The sequence below is a fragment of the Alosa sapidissima genome, chromosome 22, assembly GCF_018492685.1.
Source record: "Alosa sapidissima isolate fAloSap1 chromosome 22, fAloSap1.pri, whole genome shotgun sequence".
In the NCBI taxonomy this organism is placed as follows: Eukaryota; Metazoa; Chordata; class Actinopteri; order Clupeiformes; family Clupeidae; genus Alosa; species Alosa sapidissima.
Genome location: NC_055978.1, coordinates 23,340,917 through 23,351,946, shown reverse-complemented (window position 1 = coordinate 23,351,946; position 11,030 = coordinate 23,340,917). Strand labels below are relative to the sequence as shown.

General features: G+C 43.7%; 1 protein-coding gene across 1 annotated transcript in view; it reads right to left on the bottom strand.

Moving 5' to 3' along the window:
- LOC121697654 (synapsin-3-like) overlaps positions 1 to 11,030 on the bottom strand; it is a 184,157-nt gene that overhangs the window by 33,868 nt on the left and 139,259 nt on the right. The gene's annotated exons all lie outside the window — the stretch shown is intronic.

Here is an 11,030-nt window from a genome sequence, read left to right as displayed (position 1 = left end):
CTGTGGCCCCTTTGCTACTTTACTAACTGGCATGCAATAGGGACCTTGGAGCAGAAGGCCAGATCCGTTTGTCATCTTGATTTGCACCATCACGAAACATACTGTCGTAACTAGGCAGATAGCATCTAACTCTTGAAAGGTAACTACAGTATGTTTCCAATGTTCCTCGAGCATTGGCCATGCACATTCCTGTGACTGTGTATAAAACACAAGGCACGACATAGCCTAGAGTATGACAAGCCAGAGTGGTCTTGGTTTAGTACGGATCCAGTACACCTACACCATAGCTGGGCCTGTTCCGTTCACGCATCTGATGCTCTCTGGCGAGGTCCTAGAGTACGTTTCATGATAACTGTTAGGGGGGGAGGGGGTATTGCGTTCTTATACCTAGTAGAATGATACCGGGGAAATGGGGCCTGTGGGGATCCGATTCTGGCTGGTGCTGTCTGGAGATGTTGTTAAAAACACAAAGATGTCCATAAATCCCGACGACGAGTTGGAACGAGGTGTAAAAAATGAGCGAAGGGGGAAAACACAGGCACTTAAGGCGTGTAAAAGGCACACTTACCCACACCCACACACACACACACACACACATACACACATACACACACATACACACACAGACACACACACACACACACAAGTGCTGGCAACTAACAAGGCTCTGAAAAAGTAACACACATGGCCAGTGAAAGTGAAATATTTTGACTGACACTCCTTGCTTGGATTTATGTGCAACCACTGAAATGAGATAAGATATGCGAGAGAGAGAGAAAGAGAGAGAGAGAGAGAGAGAGAGAGAGAGAGAAAGAGAGAGAGAGAGAGAGAGAATAATGTTGGGAGCTTGCAAGAGCAGGTGTTCCATGATTTTGTTAACAACCTAATAAGGCAGACAGTGAAATATATTTCTGCAGAGTTTGCAAACATGTCCAAGACATAGCAGCTGAAAACTAAGATTAAGAGAATAAGTGTAGTGGAACAGTGACTTAAATTCACTGATAGTATATTAATTAGACTATACCAATTTAGATAATTAAAGGATTCATCAAAAACAAGAAGCTACATCCAGCATAGCATCCAATGAAATTTTAATTTTTTTTATTTTACTAGCCAGACCCCAAAATGCTGGTGTAGATCAACACTTCAGTTACTGCATGTGCATGTTAAAACAATTACATATGAATTATTTGCTTTAGTCAATTCAATGCTGTGCAGGAAAAATGTCAAATGCCATATGTGAAAACTTGCTTGTCATTCAGCTGTCAAGAAATTATATCTAGGAAACTAACTCTCACGCCAGGCGTCAGCAAGGGATCTGTTAGTAAAAATGTTCCAGTGCTTATGATGGACAGACATTTCGGACAAAAGACAAAATGACACCAACTGGCAACCGATATAGAGACAGACCTGAAACCTCCCGAGGCCCACCTCCACTACTCGTCTAGACAGTGGAGGCCCTCTTCCTCTCTCTGGAGAGAGGAGCGAGAGAGAGAGAGATGAAAACTGCTCAGGGCTCCGACTGGTGGTGTGCCTGTCTCCGACTGCTTCCAATTAAGCCCAGGGTTTAGGGTTAAGAGGCACATTGGAGCAGCTGAAAGCGCTCAGGGAACAGCTGGATGGCAGAGCACTTCCCCTGCAATTTTTGCATAAGGCAGATGGGAACTCCTTCTCAACAGCTGGCCTCTGCGTCTTTGATCTTCCTCTCTCCCCACACGCGCATGTGGGGCATACACGGCGATGAGAGAGGACTTACCTGTGTCCCGAATGACCCACCCCAAAACAAGTGGCGGTAACCAAGGTTACAGGAACGACAGTAGCACTAGCAGTCAGTGGGGGGGTGCGCATGGTGCCCCTATTTAAGCAGGGGAGTAGGTGTGCAAGCATGTTATAGGCAGGTGGTTACCATGGTGAAGGAACAGAGCACTGTGATTCAGGAAATGGAAATTAGAGGAGTCTGGAGTCAGCCAGTTCTGACTTTGAAGTCGGGGTAGATCGCTTGCCCTGAGTTTAGTGGGAAGTGGGAATTCCAACTTTGAGTGGTGTTCCATTGTACTTTTTTCCCAGTAGGTCTGAATTTATGAGCTCCAAGTTTGTCTGGAATGAAACTGGGAGATTACAACTAGGAAATATCCAACTTCCGAGTTTTCCTGAATGCAGCATATGTATGGGCTTCTTCACTCTTTGGTATGAACAGAGTGTGCACACAGAACGAATAGATAGTGGACCATAAGGAGAAATTCATTACATCTGACAGATAGCTGGATAAAAATGTACTTACACTGCCCCTTGAAGTGCCTGAGGGCATCTTGGAAAATGTGCTCTTTCACAATGAACCTCAGAGCGCATGCTAAAAAGCACACTCACCACTCACAGAAGCATCTACAGTTCCATAAATGATGATCAAATGGTCAACTGCACACGTTGTGTCTATTTGGTATTTTCATGGTCATGGTATATTAGAAATAAATATAATTAGTCACTGGAGACACCAACCAGAATATTTTGATAATCAAATGATCAATTACACATATCATGAATTCAAGATAACAAAAGTAACACAAGTCATGGTCAGCTATAGTTACAAAACACTGGCAAACATGGAGAGCAGTCCTGAGTGAAACCATTCAGTATGTCAATAATGATTTATCAAAAAAACACCCATCCCTTTGTGGACGTAGAAGAGAGGTCACACACAACTTATGCTGGATGCATGGACTACTACAAACTCCAAACTCCAGGCCTATGGATTACACCAAGCAGTCAAAACAAAAGCCAATATGTCCAAACATTCCCAGAGGTTGCAGGAGGGCTCTGACACTCTCCAAAAACAACCCAACCAAAAAAACTGATTTGCACATGAAAACAGCACAGCACAGCAAAGACCTCTCTCTCGCTTTCTCTCTCTCTCTCTCTCTCTCTCTCTCTCTCTCTCTCTCTCTCTCTCTCTCTCTCTATTTCTTTCTCTCTGCAAAGTGGAGGGTCCCTGGGCTGAGAGAAGGAATCTCCCCAAAGTCAAAAAGCTCACATGTTCATGATCTGTCCATTGACTGTGTAATGCCCTCTCGTTTTGTTTTACTTTCACATTTCAACATTTATGTAGGCAATTTGCAAATTGCTTCTAATTACTTCTTCTCATATACTTTACAGAGACCACTGTTATAATTCAAACATTATTTACAATAGACCTCATCCCTGGATAGCATATACAAAATTGCTGTCTGACTTTTGTGCTTAATCTGTGGGAAACATACGTCTGGTAACATGAGACAAAAACAACCTGCCTACTGACCACTTATAGGACCTGTGAATAAATCACACGTGCCTTAGGAGTAAAAATTACCTAATTTACAGAGGGGGCCTGGCATTCCTGAGCAGGCACTGTGTTTGTGTGACTGGAGCAAGCAGGAGGTTTTCCCCTGTGGTTTGTCCATCTGACCTGACCTGAAACCTTCCCCGTGGTGCAAAGCCGGGCTAGCGGTCAACGGCATGCACATGAAAAAAAGAAAGAAAGGGATGAGCCAAAGAAAGCGAACGTGAGCTGACGACGAGGGAAGAGGGGATGCTTTCTTGTCTTTTTTTTTTTTTTCCCCCCTCGTGTCGACCTCTGTGTGTCGCAACACCCCCGGTTGCGTTGGGGAGTGGTGAACGACGTGCTCACATGAAAGAGATCAGTCGGCCACAGTGGCAACGGTTGCTGGTCAGTTTCATCAGCTGCTGAGGGGCAGTTCAACCAGCAGTGATTAAATGCATTGATTACTATGACCGTGGCTTTGCTCTACTGGAATGACCCTTCTCTGCTCTGGAGCCATGTTAAACGACAACAACAAGAACAGCAAGAGAAACCAATGACGACGACAACATCAACAGGAACACAACAGGAGCAAAGACGAAATGCTATAAACATACTTTTTTTTAATTTATTTACATCTTCAAATAATGTCCTTTGAATTCCTATTTAAGAATGTACCACGGGTGCAGGAAGGGGGGATTCCCTCTGCCTGGTTGAAGACAGGAAAAGCCGAGACATGCAGGACATTGTCCTTCTGATTGAGTGAATAGGAGGAATTCCGACCACCCCTTGCATGAGTCATGACATCAGCCCTAAAAGTGTCTTTCATGTGATCCATGATGGGTCACACCAGGTCATGTGATCCTCTACGAGGGGTCACACCTGGTATACCCCCGAAAGTGACGCATACGATCCACTGGCCCCTCAATTCCCTCAGCACTTGTTTACTTTGAGTCACCATAGGAACGGACTGAGAACAATGAGAGCCCACTCAACAGACACACAAGCACGTGCACACACACACACATACACACACACACACGCTCCGTTATGAGGAAAAGTTGCTGTCTTCAAGGAAACTGAAACTGCCCCCACACAAATAGTAATCAATTACACAGTTCACAGCTAACAACTCTATCAAAGTTTTAATATGAAATAAGATAAGGTTAGACAAGATGAGAAATGCTTTCCCAAGGGAAATCAATTATCCCAAATATATACACTGTACCAAGAGACATAGGTTTGTTGTCAGTTAACTTTTCCATTATACTGTACATTTCATGTGTTTATATGGTTGGCTTGGAACTACTGAACTGTAAAGAAATGTATTAAAATAAATGAAATGACATGTTAACTGAATAGTGTCATTATGAGTAGGATCTGGGTAATGTCACAGTGATCTCATCATGACCTTTCATATAAAGAAGAATCCGACGTTCTCTGATATGTCTGAAGTGAGCGGACATATTGGCGAATATAACATTTCAGCCTCATCTGAAATTTTGGGTAGAGTCAGCACAAACTCTTCACTCAAAAAACTGCCTATAACAAAAAAAATAAAATAAATAAAACTCTGGAATTCTGGATTGCCAATATATTTCCATTCCGTCAGGGAGACTACTGTGCGCAAAGTTGGGCTGCTAGTCATTGTCCATGGGGATATGTGGCCACACACTAATTTGGGGCCTTTCTGACCACATGCTAAATGGGTGGACGTGAGGGACATGTGAGCTTTCGGAGAACGGAGGCGGAAGTGCCTTGGTCTCTCTCTCTCTCCCCTCATCACACTGTGGTGAGATATCCAGACGAATTTAGAACAAAAGCGTTTGAAACTACGGTAGTGTATATTTGGGTCTGGTCTGAGGCCTAAAGGTCTGTTCTGGGAACGGGAGAATGCGCTTCTCTGAGCACGCTGTGTGTGAATGTGTGATTATGTGAATGATTACGAGAATCCAAACACGCAAAAGGCATAAAGCCATAAAAGTGACCGCGTGACCATATCACAGACTGCAATTTCTCCAAAGTTTTTATTACAGTGTATGGTATCTCCATCTCAACTGTGATATTATCAGTTATAACACAGAGGATACTGGAAACAGTAAAACAACAACAGAGATGGCTGGCAGACTGGCAGTACAAACATACACACACACACACACACACACACACACACACACACACACACACACACACACACACTGTTTTCTGTTTATCTACAGTGAAGGCCTTCAACTCAAATAAAAGTGTGGAGAGAAAACCCTGAATCACTCTGAAGTGTCTCTTTGATCGGTTCAGTCAAGGATGTTCAAAACTTAATAGGTATTTTCAGACACCATTTTTCCGTTGTGTGTGTGTGTGTGTGTGTGTGTGTGTGTGTGTGTGTGTGTGTGTGTGTGTGTGTGTGTGTGTGTGTGTGAGTGTGTGTGTGTGTGTGTGTGCGCGTGCATGTGGGCGTGTATGTCTGTGCATGTGTCTTTGTGTGTGGTGACTTCTGAATGGAGTGTCTGTTAATTCACCATGCCCAACATTTGAGGAAGTGTTGACGTCTCTCAGCCTCTCTAGCCTATCCTCCATTTGTCACACTGCGGCGTTTAAGACCGTGAGCAAGCATGACGGGGCAGGGGCAGGGTCTGGGGATGAGTCTGGGTTTCCGACACGACCAAAACACTGTTTAGTGACAGGGCTTGTCCTGGGTCACAGAGGTCAGGCCATAACCAACATGAATGGGCTACTGAGGGGGGATGTAAGAGAACCAAGACAAACCTGCATGATCAGAATGAATGAAACATTCTGGCTTGTGTGTGTCAGATGAATAAACTACTAAATGTATAACAAAATCCAGAGGCCAGCTCCTCTCTTTGATTTGGATTCAATCTTAGAATAGTGTATTTAGAATAGCATTTGAAAAGGAGGACACTTTTTTATACATAGGTGTTCAGTTCGGTCTTATATTTGGTGTAGGCCCTGTTCGGATGTGACACTATGCTGTGAGACCATTTGGTATTTATAGCAGTCAAAGAAAAGGGCACACTTTTTTTTACAAAGCATGTCAGTGCAGTGCCATAATTGTTGTATTTATGAGCTGTGTTTGGATGACTGTCAGAACTGTGGGGCAGGTTTGGATGCATCCAGACAGGGTTTGCCAGACAGCCATGTTCTCTCTCCTCCGTATACAGGTGTAGTGACAGAAATGACAAACTGGACCATTACCCAGGTGACCTGACACTGGAGGGTTTCCCTGTAAATATTACCCCACAACCTTAAATGGCCAACCCAAACCATCATCCATCATCCTTAAATGGCCAACCCAAACCAAATCATTATTTGCCATTGTATGATTTCAGTCACTATAAGTATATATACTTTTTGATCCCGTGAGGGAAATTTGGTCTCTGCATTTAACCCAATCGGTAATTTAGTGAAACACAAACAACACACAGTGAGATGAAGCACACACTAATCCCGGCGCAGTGAGCTGCCTGCTACAACGGCAGCGCTCGGGGAGCAGTGAGGGGTTAGGTGCCTTGCTCAAGGGCACTTCAGCAGCGGCCCACTGGTCGGGGCTCGAACCGGCAACCTTCCGGTTACAAGTCCAGAGTGCGAACCAGTGGGCCACGGGTGCCCAAAAGTCCGCCCAGTCTGTAGCTTTAGTGATAATATTTGCATTTGAGCCATGTGAGAGTGTTTGACTCTGAGGAAGACGCGGTGCGTCGAAATGTTAGTCGCTCGCACCATTAAAGGGACACCAGGCAAGCCTGATGCTTTTTCTCTACAAAACTCCCCCTCGTTTGGTCTGAAGCTCTTTTCCTTTTCTTTGCGTCTTCCGTCAAGGGTTTTCGCTGCTTCTTCGCCGGCTCTGCCATTATACACACGTTTGTAACAATCTCTAGCGTTTCGTTAGCCTGCCTCTGTGCTGTAAACTGATCCTGCTTCGGTCGGCTGGTAGGATACACTGAACTTGCAAGTGGGATATTCTTCCTACAGGCAGTTGGGGCGGGCGAGAGAGCCTTCATTCACCCCGTAATGAGTAATTTAACCATATACCGACTTACGAAGATGATTCATTAACACGAAAACGTTGCCTGGTGTCCCTTTAAAGTCTGAAAAGGCCATTCGTGTGCTCTGGTCCTTCCCTGGGTTCAGTCACCTGAAGTGGCCTGGGGCCTGCTGCTGATTCTGTGGTCCTGCTCCGTGGAACTGGACCATCATAGAACACCCAGGGGCTGGAGCGTAAGTGATAGCAGCTACCCATTCCACGTGAGTTACCTTTGCCTTCCTAATTCCTATTCTGGGTAGAGTTAGACTTCCTGTTTTTGTTTTGTTATCGTGTGTGTGCATGGGAAAGGAGGATTTCACTCCGATTCACGAATGAGAGCCAACCCAACCACCTTCCTTCCTCCCTTAAAGAACATTTTTTTTTCTTCAGTTAAGCGGCTGAAAGTAGCCTCCCCCTAACTGTGGCGGATTCACTACACTACACTGCCCCCTCGCCCACTTTCCATTTGACAGGTTGTGAGGCAGACGAGAAGTATTTCCTCTGAGTCAGCCGCCCTGACTCCCTTTTGTCATTACGGAACCATGCATGCTTTAAACACCTCCAGAACACAATGCCGGACGCACCGTCCCCAGGGACTGGCCAACAGTGTTCTCACTCCGCTCCACTCCGCTTATTTTTCCTCTCTACACTTAAAGAGGGTAAAATGAAACGCATTTCTGCTCTGATTTTTCTCCTGGATGGCCTACTTTGCAGATGTCATTTTCAGAGAGAGGGCCTGGGGTTTTAAGTGCAGGACTGTGACTGTGTGTAAATGTGTGCTTGTGTGTGTGTGTGCGTGTGTGTGTGTGTCTGTTCACATTTTCTTTTAATGTCTGTTCCAGCTGACGTCAATCGGAAACGTCAAAACCATCACACATCACACAAACTAAGGAATTGAAAAAAATGTCGTTTTGGGCACAACTTCCTGTTTTCTGAATTTCTATGGAAAAGGTGTGTCCAGCCATTCCTTAAAGTGCTTTGATCTAGCGAACACAGTCAGACATTAAGGGTCAAATTGGCTACCATGCGTGCAGTATGACTCAATATGTAGCCAGTGATTTCGTGCAACGGAGATGCATATTGGAGAATGACCAACTGAAAGAAAACAATTTGAGATCCAATGTTTTGATTTAACATGCAGCTGCAGAGGACAATACCAATTGTGTTGTGACAGAGCCAGGATGTCACTTACTGTACTTTCAATAATTAGCATGATGACTTGGATATATTATGTCCACCTACAGTACCTCAAATAAATGGATTAATATTTAAGGTCACTGTTTTTTAGCAGGCAATTTGATCCAAAGTGAATTGAACCCAGGCCATCCGCTTGTCAGGTAGCAACACTACTGCGGCTTCACCACACTTATTTTTACCATAACATAAACAATCAATATCGATCCGTACATCACATTTGAACTGAATGATTCCCAGAGTGTCACTGCCATGCTACTATCTAACATTAGGTTTAGTGCTGTATGGCAGCAATCACTGTGGAAACACTGGCATAATTGTATTTTAGAATGTATTGTATTTCGTGGGCAGCCGTGGCCTACTGGTTAGCGCTTCGGACTTGTAACTTGAGGGTTGCCGGTTCGAATCCTGACCAGTAGGCAAGGCTGAAGTGCCCTTGAGCAAGGCACTTAACCCCTCACTGCTCCCCGAGCGCAGCTGTTGTTGCAGGCAGCTCATTAGTGTGTGCTCCTGTTCACTGTGTGTTTCACTAATTCACAGATTGGGTTAAATGCAGGTATCAAAAGAGTACTTATACTTATACTTCCTTAGAATAAAAGGCAGTGTCTTTTTGAATTGAATGTATCTTTTGTTTGTGTTGTATGTTCTGATTGGAATCTCTTGAGTCTGGTATTAAAGACGAACTGTATGGAATTGAACATTGAACATTGAACCCTCCAAATCAAGCAAGCACATGAGTGACAGTGGCCAACAAGACTCCTTTTTTAAAATCATAAAGCCTAATATGATGAGAGCTACAAACAAACATGTGAGCACAAGCTTGGCTTTTGGTAGGAACTCCGAGTTCCACAAACATCGCACAGCATGCCCTTGATATGTTTGGTCTCCTTCCATCTTTGCAGGGAAACATTTGGCGACAAGACTGATAATGGATTGCATTTCATATAATAACTTTTTTTTCCATTAAGTTTGCTCTGTGTAGGCCCCAGCCGTGGCGCAACTGGCTGGGGCACCTGCACCATACGCCGACAACCCGGGTTTGATTCCCGCCCCGTGGTCCTTTCCGGATATCCCACCCCGACTCTCTCTCCCACTCATTTCCTGTCACTCTCTACTATCCTGTCGCATTAAAGGCATAAAAAGCTCAAAAAAATATACTTAAAAAAAAAAAAAACAGTTTGCTCTGTGTATTGGGTAATCACTGCAAGAAACTTTCAACAACAGTTCATGCACATGAAGATTTTTCTGTATTGTACAGACATGCTACAGCTCTTAGCATGCATGCCTTCTTGGTTATTGTTGAGCTGTATATGCTGTATCCTCTGTATTCTAATTGATAATATCATAATTCAGCTAATAGCAGTCTATGATATTATATTGTGGGTGCTGTATCTAAAATATTCTGCATGAATCAAACTAGTATAGCAGCAAAGACAAGCCTTGCAGAGCTGGTGATTTCTCTTGCTTACAGTAACCTCAATCTTAAAAAGCAAAATAACATCTCAGCATGTTTTGATGGCTATGTGATATGACAATGGGTGTCAGGAAAGAGTCATTGCTCTACATAAATCACATGGAGACCAAATGATAAGACTCATCTATCACGCGAATGAGTCTTGCTGATGTGAAAGGTGGAGGTCATCCTAAACGACAATGAGCCAAACGACCCAACACTGAAGTGAACTCTTGCAAATGATAACATCACTGCACAGTGAAAAGGGCCACTAATGGTAAACCACATTACTGAATACGTAATGCATTAGCCGAGCTTGAGACATTTCTGAGAGCAAAGCGCTCTGTTAATTAACCAGCAGGAGGGGTCACACTTCGGGAGCGCTGGATTACTTTGGCTTTATTACACAATTCTTAACAGTCTCAGAGTGTTCCTGAACGTACAAAGATCAAAACCCCTGAAATATCTTTTCAACGCTACTTAAAAGCTTACATAAGAGAGTGAGAGTGAGAAAAAGAGAGGGAGTGAAATAGAAAGAGAGACAGACAGAGAGAGAAAGAGGGAGAGATTAAAATTAATTTGACTAATTCAACACTTTAAGACTAATGGCACTGATCACATTGAGCCATTTCCAGGAGACTACAGCACAATGGCACTGGCTATTCTCTGATACAGCAGATCCAACTTAATCACCTGAGGAACCAGTTTTCATTAGATGCCAAGAGGTTACGTTTAGTTATAGGAGAAACAACACACAAAAGGAAAAGTTGTCGGCTATGACAAGCCTTATTAGGGTTTTATAGAAATACATCCAATTGATGAATTGATGAAGGGAAAGAATGCAATGAATCTGGAGTAACATTATTGTAAACAATGTTTGAAACAATGTATCCGCTTATCAAAGGACATGACCCCTTGTGTAGCAACGCCTAACTTCGGACATAATGTGGCGAATTCATAGAAACTATTGTTTAATGGAGGAAGTTCTGTTTTCATATCACCATAGTAATGCATGCAATATTGGCTTTTGTATTAGATCCTGTCAGGGACACATT